This window comes from Lynx canadensis, chromosome E2 (assembly GCF_007474595.2).
Source record: "Lynx canadensis isolate LIC74 chromosome E2, mLynCan4.pri.v2, whole genome shotgun sequence".
Classification (NCBI taxonomy): Eukaryota; Metazoa; Chordata; class Mammalia; order Carnivora; family Felidae; genus Lynx; species Lynx canadensis.
Window position 1 is genome coordinate 55246853 of NC_044317.1, and position 11868 is coordinate 55258720.

At 40.7% G+C, this 11868-nt stretch overlaps 1 long non-coding RNA gene across 2 annotated transcripts; it reads left to right on the forward strand.

Moving 5' to 3' along the window:
* On the forward strand, positions 1 to 9446 carry LOC115503303. 2 transcript variants are annotated; one of them, XR_003965337.1, is made up of 3 exons: positions 1 to 374; positions 5629 to 5720; positions 9327 to 9446. It is a non-coding gene; the product is annotated as an uncharacterized LOC115503303 (long non-coding RNA). The 2 variants fall into 2 exon arrangements; XR_003965336.2 differs by lacking the exon at positions 1 to 374 and adding an exon at positions 2801 to 3436.
* Positions 9447 to 11868: the final 2422 nt, after the last annotated feature.

The following is an 11868-nucleotide window of genomic DNA, read 5'->3' on the forward strand; positions in this document are numbered from 1 at the left end:
ATGATAACTAAAATAAATTAAAAAAAAAAAGATGAAACTAAAAAAAAAAAAAATAATGGCAGAGGGTCTGTTAGTGTTGGTTGTCAGTGTGAGTGATTCTGTTTGTGGGGCTCAGCGACCAAGAACTGGAGTGGTAGGTATGTATCAGTGAATGTGCTTTCTTGTCCAGGATCACACTCCACTGTGGGGCTCAGACACGGGGAGGCCTGGGGTGAAGGGTGTTAGTGAACGGGTGTTTCTGGTTTGGATTTCGGACTTAACTTGGAGTCAGTTTTTGTTTTTGTTTTGGGAGGAAGCCATTTTATGTCTGGAGACATATGTACAGAAGAGGCAAGAGGCTGGAGCCTTGGAGACCCTGCATCCCTGGAGAGTAGGTAGGTTAAGGTTGAGGCTTAAATGTTGACTGCTAGGAATAGACTTGATGATACATTCCTCCAGCTGATCCAAATCCATTTCACTCCTTCAAGCCCATATATTGCTCAAGGTACTCATGAAAGTCTTTTGTCTTGCAGCATTAACAATCTTGTCCTTATCTTCCTAACGAACAGTAATGAGGTAAGATCTAGTGAGGTGTTATAAGAGATGTGTTTTGTCCTTCTTGTCTCTGAGTTTACCCTACGTTTTTTTCTTGAGGTTTCCTTTCAGGTTTGTTCTCTACAAGTAAAAACATCTCTGTTAATTAGCCTGAGCTCTGATGTCCACTGAAAACCACAGCATGTTTAATCTCTGTGCTACCTTCACATGTGGAATGATCTATATAACATAGATACCACTTAATTTCTAATTATAAACATATTTCCATAGTATAAAAAGGTTATATAATAGTGTCACATCAGGTGGGTGAACCAATGGCAAGTTTACTAGAGTCATATTAAATGTATACATTACTTTAAATAGGCTTGACTTGGGGCGCCTGGGTGGCGCAGTCGGTTAAGCGTCCGACTTCAGCCAGGTCACGATCTCGCAGTCCGTGGGTTCGAGCCCCACGTCAGGCTCTGGGCTGATGGCTCGGAGCCTGGAGCCTGTTTCCGATTCTGTGTCTCTCTCTCTCTCTCGGCCCCTCCCCCGTTCATGCTCTGTCTCTCTCTGTCCCAAAAATAAATAAAAAACGTTGAAAAAAAAATTTAAATAGGCTTGACTTATATATTTATACTTTTTTTATAATATGATTCTTTGCTTATCCAGATTCTCCTACCCACCACCTCTACAACGTGTTGTGTCTTTTTTCATGTGTGTCTAGAAATTTTGGGTTATTCTTTTTCCTAGGTAGTTTATGCTTTGTTGCAGTTGCTAAGTAGTACCTGAAAAAAATTCCCTGCTTCTTGGGGCGCCTGGGTGGCTTAGTCGGTTAAGCATCCAACTTCAGCTCAGGTCATGATCTCACAGTTCGTGAGTTTGAGCCCCACGTTGGGCTCTGTGCTGACAGCTCAGGGCCTGGAGCCTGCTTCGGAGTTTGTGTCTCCCTCTCTGTCTCTCTGCCCCTCTCCTGCTCATACTCTGTCTCTCTCAAAGCAAATAAACATTAAAAGTTAAAAAACAATATTCCCTGCTTCTCAATGTTGCACTATAAAAGAGCAATTGACTTGCTCTTGGTATTATTGAAAGTGAAAGTGTCAGTGAATTCCTTTACATTATTTATTTATTTTTTATTTGAGAGTGAAAGAGGGCAAGCCAGGGAGAGTTGCAGAGAGAGAGAGAGAGAGAGAGAATGAGAATCTTAAGCAGACTCCACGGGCATGGAGCCTGACGTGGGGCTTGATCCCACTACCCTTGGATCATGACCTGAGCTGAAATCAAGAGTTGGACACTCACCTGACTAAGCTACCCAGGCTCCCCACATTTACATTTTTTAAGTTGAGCAGTCTTATTATCTGCAAATAATTTTGGCTCAAGAATAAAGGGTATGAACAAACCTGTTTTTTTAATAGTGCTTTTCCCCTTATCCATGTGCCTTGAATAAATCTTTCCAAGGGATGTGAAATTAAGTGAACTAATGTACATAAAAGTAGGTAACATATACCAGGATATAAATTTCTCCATGTATTGCCTTAGCTGCTTCTCACTAGCTTTGATATTTAAAATTTCTATGTTATTCAGTGTATTAGTGTTCCATTGCTGTGTACCACAAACTTAGTGGTTTAAAACAATGCACATTGTCTCAGGGTTTCTAAATTTTTTTTTAATGTTTATTTTATTTTTAAGAGACAGAGAGACAGAGTGCAAGCCAGAAATGCTGACAGCTTAGAGCCTGGAGCCTGCTTTGGATTCTGTATCTCCCTCTCTCTCTGCCCTTCCCCTGCTGGTGCTTGATCTCACTTTCTCTCAAAAAAGAAAAAGATTTTTTTTTTCAACATTTATTTATTTTTGGGACAGAGAGAGACAGAGCATGAACGGGGGAGGTGCAGAGAGAGAGGGAGACACAGAATCGGAAACAGGCTCCAGGCTCTGAGCCATCAGCCCAGAGCCCGACGCGGGGCTCGAACTCACGGACCGCGAGATCGTGACCTGGCTGAAGTCGGACGCTTAACCGACTGCACCACCCAGGCGCCCCAAAGATTTTGTTTTTAAGTAATCTCTGCACCCAACGTGGGGTTGCACTTACAATCCTGAGATCAAACATTTGATGCTCTACCCACTGTGCCAGCCAGGCGCCCCTAAAGTATTGAGATTTTATGTTAGGGGACACCTATATGAGTTTTCTATTGGTTCTGTAATAAATTAACATAACCTTAGTGGCTTAAACAACGCAAGTTTATTACCCTACAGTTCTATGGATTATAAGTTCAACATGGATTTTCCTCTGCTAAAGTTAAGGATTTTCCTGTCAGTAGGAGTACCTCTCTGTAGGCTCTAAGGGAGAATCTGTTTCGTTGCCTTTTCCAGCTTCCAGAGGCCGTCCCTGCTCCTTGCCTCCTGTCTCCCTTTCCCCTCATCTTCACAGCCAGCAATGGTGTGTGGATTTCTTGTCACATCACATCTCTCTGGATTCTTCTGCTTTTCACTTATGGAGACCCTTGTGATGACATTTGGCCCACCTGATAATCCAGGGAATCTCCCTATTTTTGGGTTATCTGATTAGCAACTGTAATTTCATCAGCATCCTGAATCCCCCTTTGCCATGTGATGTAGCATGTTCACAGGTTCCAGAGATTAGAAAGTGGATATCTTCTGGTGGGCACGATTCTGCCTACCACAGCACCTGTGGTACCACTGACAAGGTGTGTGGCTCAGGGGGATATACTGCTTAAAGTGAATTTGCTTTTGAGTCCTTAGAATCAAGTGAAGTCAGGAGCAGGGAGCATTATTTCTGGGGATGTCATTAACATGACCTGTGAAATCTGTGACCAGAATCCGAATGACAATCTAGAAGAATAAAAGGACAAAGATCTCAGTTCTGGCCATTTTCTAAGAGCAGAAGGAAAGGACCAAGGTCCAAGTGAGTTTTACAGATTTCTTTATCCTTTCTTTCTTTCCTGTTGCATTTGTGGAGGCTTATACAAATTGATTTGATTAGTGGGAAAAATACACATTGATAAAGGCCTGAATTTGTAGAAAACTAAATATTGACTATAATGTCAAAATCAAGGCAAACTTGGAATGGTGGAAGTGTAGGTCATAGAATCTGCTCAGAATTTTAAAAGTCAGAATATTAATTAAAAAAACAAACTAAGACTCTGAATTATTTATGTTAAGCTACCCAGATTATCTCCAATATTTTTGGCAGCCATTTCCAGCAAGAGAAGCACTAAATGTTACGTGATTTGCAGTTTTGTACAGAGAAAGTAGATCCTTTACTCAGAGACATAAATATTTCCTGGCATTGAAATTTCAATAAATTTCTCGATGGCCCTACAGTGGGTAGTGGCTTCAATAGCAGCTTTCTGGTGTATGCATGAAGAGGCTTTCTGTGGTTGTTTTTCTATTTCCTGTGTGTGTGTGTCCATGCACGTGCACACACTCACACATATGCACGTTTGTGCTTTCTTATTGGGGTATAGCATACACATAATAAAGTGAATTTTTATACATTTGTACACCTGGCCAGCATAAAGCATTTATTAAACCGGTGGTTGTTCCTTCTAGAGTTCCTTTAATACCTTCTGTTATCCCATCCTTTTCAAGGTATAAAACCTAGATTTATCGAGATGAATTAAGGTTTAAATGGCCTCTCAAACCATTTTGCTGAATTGGATTTTGAGTATAGAACTACCAGTAGAGTTTGCTTTTTTCTTTCTTTTTTTTTAAATTTTTTTAAATGTTTTTATTTATTTTTGAGACAGAGACAGAGCATGAGCAGGGGAGAGGCAGAGAGAGAGGGAGACACAGAATCCAAAGCAGGCTCCAGGCTCTGAGCTGTCAGCACAGAGCCCGACACGGGGCTTGAAACCACAGACCATGAGATCATGACCTGAGCTGAAGTTGGACGCTTAAGCGACTGAGCCACCCAGGTGCCCTTTTTCTTTCTTTTTTAAAAGTGTATTTATTTATTTATTTATTTAGAGTGAGTGAGTGTGGAGGGGAGGTACAGAGAGAGAATCCCAAGCAGGCTCCACACTGTCAGCACAGAGCCCAATGTGGGGCTCAAACCCATGAACTGTGAGATCGTGACCTGGGCCGAAACCAAGACTTGGACACTTAACCGACTGAGCCACCTAGGTGCCCCTTTAATTTAGAAAACTTTCTGAATTATTGAGTAAATGGATGACTGAATTATAGTAGCAGGATGTCTATATAAGACTTCCCTCTCTTCCACAATATGTAATGTAAATTCACATGTATAGATACAGCCTATACATTAGAAATGATTAGATTTCCACAGATCTCTTCCAAACTGTCAAATAATCACCTCAGATGAAAGAAGAACTTACTGCGAGGCACCTGGGTGACTCAGTCAGTTGAGCGTCTGAGTCTTGATTTCAGCTCAGGTCATAACCCCATAATCCCATAATCGTCGTAGGATCGAGCCCTGCATTGGGCTCCATGGTGAGTGTTGAGGCAGCTTAAGATTCTCTCCTCTGCCTCTCTCCCCTGCTCATGTGTGCTCTTTCTCAAATAACATAACAAAACATACCATCTAAAAAAAAAAGAATTTACTGCTGCAGGATCATTGTTATTTGAAGATGTAGTTGTGCAATTCACCTGGGAGGAGTGGGCAGCTCCTAGCAATGTGGCGGAAAGGACTGGTTCCCTGTGTCACTCAAGGTGTCCAATTGACACCTCGTCTTTCTCAATTGTGGACTGATTTTGGGGGGTATCTGAAGTGCTGAATAATGTAAGAGAGGTTGCAAAAGTTTTTCTGGAGAGCCAGGTAGTAAATACTGTAGGCCCTATGGGCTACTAACTGTCCTCTGTATCATATTCTCCTTTTTTCTTTATAACATTTAAAATGTAGAAGCTCTTCTTAGTTACAGTCATGGGCCTTAGTCTGCTGACCCCTACATAAGACTTGAACTTTGTAAGCGGTAGATTCTCAGTCTCCTAGATGGATGGGGGAGTGTTCTCCCCACTCTTCAGGATAAGCCCTAGTCCAAGGTATACTTGCACAGTCTGTAAAAGGTATTATGTAACAACGTCTGCATATCGTGCCCAAATATATTTTTCCAAGTATTCTGTAATTTTTCCTAATAGGGTACCAAAATACCAGACCATGGAAATCTTCAAATTGAAGCTAGGAGATAAACCGTAAATGGAAAAGGAAAACCATGCTTGGAGCTTTCCAGGTAAGTGAATGAGAAGCATCCAGGTAGAAGAGAAATGGAAGGAAATTCCTTGGTTCGTGAAGGCCTCACACCTTTGAAATACTGTGGAGGTGACTCATCTTCTAGTTTCTAAACTTTTGATGGTCTCTAAGGATATCTAAATGGAGTCTCTGGTTATTGCTTTCCTATGTTATTCATCGCTTATGCATTTAGAGGAAAATACTTCTGTGTTCCCACCTCTGGATTTGGTCCTGTTTTATTTCATCTAGGGTCTTGATTTGTTTTGCTTAGATTTTTTTTCATACTGAGGATTCTCAAATCTTTCCCTTTTTCGTTGCCAACCATAGGGCCATTGTATGTTCCTTCCTCTTCTCTTGCATTGGAAATCCAGTCTCCCATGCCTCTCTGCAAAGAGAATACTTCAGATTCATCGCTGTCTTCTGACTAGTGAACTTTCCTGCTTCATTGGATAATACTGATTTCCCTTCCTGACCTTCAACCCACTTTGAGTGCTGTGTTTCCATAACAACCTGGTCTTTTGATGTTTATGTATTTAGTTCCTCATTCTGGATGGGTGAATATGAGATAGAGCAAGTGTAGCAAAATGTTAACTGTAGAATCAGGGAGGTGGGCATATGGCTGTTCAGAGTATAATTCTTTCAACTTGTGTGTATGTTTGAAAATTTTTATAATGAAATGGTAAGGGAGGAGCTATAAATATTGTAATTTTCAGGATGAATTATAGCTCCCAAATGTACTGAAATAATGGAATTCACTTAAACAAACAAACAAAAAAAACAAAACAAAGAAATTCACAATCTTAGGTTTCACCTGAAATCAAACCATAAAACTCATGGATACTTTGCTGATTTCCACATATATTTACGGGATCAGGTCTTTCTCTTGATTCATCTTTGTTGTTACTCTTGGTTTAGTTTCCCTAGTCTAAAAAATCCTAGTTATAACCCTGTTACCAACTATATGATATTTAAATCCCTCTGTGATCCAGAGACTCCAAGATACAATATTTTGCTTATATTTAGTTTTCTCAGGGTGCCTGGGTGGCTCAGTCAGCTGAGCGTCTGACTTCCGGTCAGGTTGTGATCTCACAGGTCTTGAGTTCGAGCCCCGCATTGGGCTGTGTGCTGACAGCTCAGAGCCTGGAGCCTGCTTCAGATTCTGTGTCTCCCTCTCTCTATGCCCCTCCCCCACTCGTGCCATGTCTCTCTCTGTCTCTCAAAAATAAACATACATTTAAAAAAAAATCAGTTTTCTCTCTATTCCTTGAATTCCAAGTTAGCTTCCTTTAAACCAGTCTCTACAAGTCGAAGATTAAGTGCCCCAGTTTCTTGTTCTAGAATGAGGACCCCTTAATTGACGAATTCCAGATCTGTAACAACTAAGGTATAAATACAGAATTCAGGAAGAATCAGGAGTGTCATTGGCAAGAAGAGGGCTTGGGGAATGTAACAGGAGAAAGCCAGCTATTATAGTCGGTAGTTCCATTATTTAAGGGACTTGAAAGGAAAAAGTGACAGTTCAGCAGTGTTGTGCTAATGGATGCTTAGATGGTTTAGATGGTTCTCTGGCCTAATTTTATTTTTTACTTATGTATGTATGTATTTAATATTTATTTGGAGAGAGAGAGAGAGCACAAGTGGGAAGGGGGAGAGAGAGAGGGAGACAGAATCCCAAGCAGGCTCCGCACTGCCAGCGCAGAGGCCAAAGTGGGCCTCAAACCCATGACGGTGAGATCATGACTTGAGAAATCAAGCGTCTGAAGAGTCGGACGCCCCACCAACTTTTTGGTTTTAAAATTCACAGGATTTAAAAATTTTAAAAGACACACGGATGATCCTCTTCTCGTCCTTATAGGAGAATAACTTCAGACAGAAAGTCAGAGCGTTGACTAGAGGAGTCTTCCCCACATTGTAAGAGAAGGGCACTTTAGGGAAATTAACTTGGTAGCAGTATTACTGAATTAATAAGAGAGACAAGATTCGGGAGCAGGATGTCCACTGAAAGAAATTTGGCTTTCTGACCTGCCTCTTCCAGAATTTGTTCTAAGTAAATACCTATACCTGCTTATTTCCCTGGTCATGAGTCACTTCTCTTTTGCTTCTGGAAGGGCCTCCCTCATTCTCTGGGCATTTCCTCTTTACAAAACCCTAAAAGTCAGAATGCGTAAAGGCCTGAGTCATCATTTTCCTGGTTTTTAACTCTCCCAGAGAGACCTCACCTAGTCGTTTCTCTTTAGGTAATATTTCTATATAGATAACACCCAGGTTTGTCTTCCAGCCAAAATCTTCCTCCATATTCCTATCTCCAATTGAGTCTGCACTTAGATATCCAATAACCATCTCAAAATGTTTGTGCCTCAAAATATAGACCTGGTTTTCCCCACATTCAAAACCTATCTTCCTGATGCTCAACAGTACAGCCAGTACTTAGGCATTTAAGCCAAATGCCTAGGAAAACCCTGCGATTCCTCCCTTTTACTCACAGCCCGCATTGAATTCAACATTGAATGTTGTCTTTTCTTTCTCCTAAATGTATCCTGAGTTCATCCACTTGACATCTCCACTGTTGTTGCTTTTGACCCAGCCACCATTATCTCTTGGCTGCCTTACTACATTAACTTCCCGTTTCCTCTCTCTCCCACACTCCGCCTTCTCCCATCAGTATCTGTGTAACAGTCAGGAATCCTTTGGAAATGTAAATCGGAACATGATGCCACCTGCTCAAGACTCCCAGTGGCTTGTCACTGGTAATAGCGTCAGATTCTGATTCCTCCTGTCAGATCTACATGATCTAACTCCCATCTACCTTTTGAACATTAACTCTTCTTTCTCCCTGTATTGGGATTGTACTCAGGACCTACTGGCTACCTTTCTGTGTCTTGATTTGGCCCAAACCTCTGTCTCCAGGCCTTTGCACTGCCATTGTACTTGAACAAAACCTTCTGTAATTCTTTACATTCCTTATTCCTGGTTTCTTGGCTCAACTTTTATTTTCTCATTGCTGATTATCTATGTAAAGTTGATCAACTTCCATTCTTTTTCATATCCTTTGAACCACTTTTTGGTCTCTAGTTGTCTTATTTCTTTCCTTCCATTTTGTTCTCTTTTTGCCCACTGGAATGCAGAGAACGTTTCTCTTTAGTCTGTACCCCAGTGCTGTTTACAACACATGATACATAGTATACATTCAATAAATATTGGTAGAATGAATGGCTCCGTCCCCTCATCATGTTAGATCAGATGTCTCTCCAGCTTACCTGATCTTGTGTTAATGAGATACATTTCTGCTTCATCCTCTGTGCCCATTTTGCAAGGATCTATTCGAAGACCACCAAAAAGTTTTACTAATTGGAAATTTTCTACCATTGATTCTGTATCAACTGTTTTTGGTTTGGTTTGGTTTGGTTTGGGTTTGTTTGTTTTTTTTTTTTTGGTACGTTATGATTTTACTTCATTGTGTTTCTCCTCTTGTCCAAGAAAGAAATTTACGCTTAATGATTTCTTTCATGTGACACTAGAATTGTCAGAGAGCTAGCCCAAACCATGGTATTTTAGAAGCAGTTATGTTCTGTAACATTATTGTGAAAGAATTCATTTTTTTCCCTAGAAGTTTGAGAAGTTGGTGATCATATGCAGTGGCCTTTGGAAATCCAAAACAAGCTAAAGAACATGGAAAGATGTACCCCAATGTTTATAGAAGCACTTTCAACAACAGCCAAATTATGGAAAGAGCCTAAATGTCCATCAACTGATGAATGGATAAAGAATTTGTGGTTTATGTACACAATGGAATACTACTTGGCAATGAGAAAGAATGAAATATGGCCTTTTGAGCAATGTGGATGGAACTGGAGAGTGTTATGCTAAGTGAAATAAGTCATACAGAGAAGGACAGATTCCATATGTTTTCACTCCTATGTGGATCCTGAGAAACTTAACAGAAGACCATGGGGGAGGGGAAGGAAAAAAAAGTTAGAGAGGGAGGTAGCCAAAGCATAAGAGACTCTTAAAAACTGAGAATAAACTGAGGGTTGATGGGGGGGGGGGAGGGTGGGTGATGGGCATTGAGGAGGTCACCTGTTGGGAGGAGCACTGGGTATTGTATGGAAACCAATTTGACAATAAATTTCATATTAAAAAAAAACATGGAAAGAGGTTATGAACACAGTTCATCTGGAAATATGTTTAATCTGTAAAGAAATCTTGTTACTTTAAGGCAAAGTCATGGTAGTTTTGACATACTGAACTCTAATTCAAAGTTAGTTAACCAGAATAAAAGCTGTGCAGTGAAGAATACCGATAAGTTTAATAGATAAATCATTTCCTCGTATTAAGTATGAAAAATGTTACACTGGAATTAAATGCAATCAATACAGAAACACCATCAGCACCAATTGACAATTCATTACACATCAAACTGGAAAAGGAAAAGAAAGAAACATTATGAATGTATTGAATGTGGTAAAACCTTTATGAGAAGGTCTCTGCTCACTGGACATCAGAGAACTCATACAGAACAAAAGCCCCATGGATGCAGTGTATGTGGGAAAAATTTCTCCGGAAGTTTTAGCTCGCTGCACATCAGAGAACTCATGCAGGAGAAACCGTGTAAACACCTTAAATGTGGTGAAGTATTCTGTAGGATACATCAGCGAACTGAAAGAAGAATGAAGCCCCATGGTTGCAGTGAGTGTGGGAAAGCTGTCTCCAGGAAGTCTCGCTCGGTACACATCAGGGATTTGACACCGGAAATTCTCCCTGTGTAGGCAGTGGCGCTGGAAAGTCCTGCTTTCAGAAGTCAAGTCTCGTGAGACGTCAAAGAACTCACACAGGAGAGAAACCTTATAAATGTAGTGAATGTGGGAAAGGCTATTTCACAAAGTCAGTACTCAGTAGACATCAGGGAATCCATACAGAGAGACACAATATGGATGCAGCGATTGTAGGAAAGCCTCTCACAAGTCATGCCTCATCAAACACAAGGCAAGTCACAGGAGAGAGACACATGTAGATTTAGTCAAGGTGAAAAATTGTTACTGTGGAAATCCCAGCTCATTGTGTATCACAGACTCCATACAAGAGGAAAACTGTTAAACAGTGACTGGAAGGCCTTCTGTGGTATTCCAGACATTAAACACGAGTGGGGATAGGAATATAGTTCTTGTAGGACAACCTGTTGTTATTTTATTTTTTTTTTTTCAACGTTTATTTATTTTTGGGACAGAGAGAGACAGAGCATGAACGGGGGAGGGGCAGAGAGAGAGGGAGACACAGAATCGGAAACAGGCTCCAGGCTCTGAGCCATCAGCCCAGAGCCTGATGCGGGGCTCAAACTCACGGACCGTGAGATCGTGACCTGGCTGAAGTCGGACGCTTAACCGACTGCGCCACCCAGGCGCCCCGGACAACCTGTTGTTAGATGTGCACTTTTAGGAGACAACAGAGAATCTGCACAGGAGAGAAACCTTATGGATACTGTCAATGTGGTAGTGCCTTCAGTTACCAATTATGTTTTATTTTAGGTCACAGTAAACTCATAAGGAAAATTTGATACACTCATTATGGAAAATCCTTTTAAAAGGTGAACGATTTATACGATCTGAAGAGAAACCAGAGTATTGGAAAAGCCTTTTAATAAAAGTTTTAGCTTTTTATGCAGTTGAAAACTTTCACTGAGAGTACCCTAATGAAGCACTGATAATGGAAAGATAAACGTCATTAAATATCAGTGGCTCTTAGAAGGTTGAATTATAGTGAGCTTGACTTCCAAATCATCAATAAGTTCTCATAGGAAAAAAATTATAGGAAGACAGTTATATCAGGTCCTTAAGGTCACTTTCCCATTGGATTATTCTCAAAAAGGACTGATAAAGCTCTTAAGAACTGCTATGCTTATGGTTATAGTTATTATAGTGAAAAGTTACAGATTGAATTAGCCAACGTAAAATGCATAGGGCAGAATCCAGGAGAAACCAGGTATATATTTCCAGTTGCCTTTTCTCAGTGGAATTGTATGGACAGTGCTTAATTCTTCCGCCACAATGTGACACCTCATATGGAATATTGCCAACCAGGGAAACTCACCTTTGTCTCAGTGCCCAAGGTGTTTACTTGTGCTTATGTAGGAATGGAGTAACCATATGTCTGAC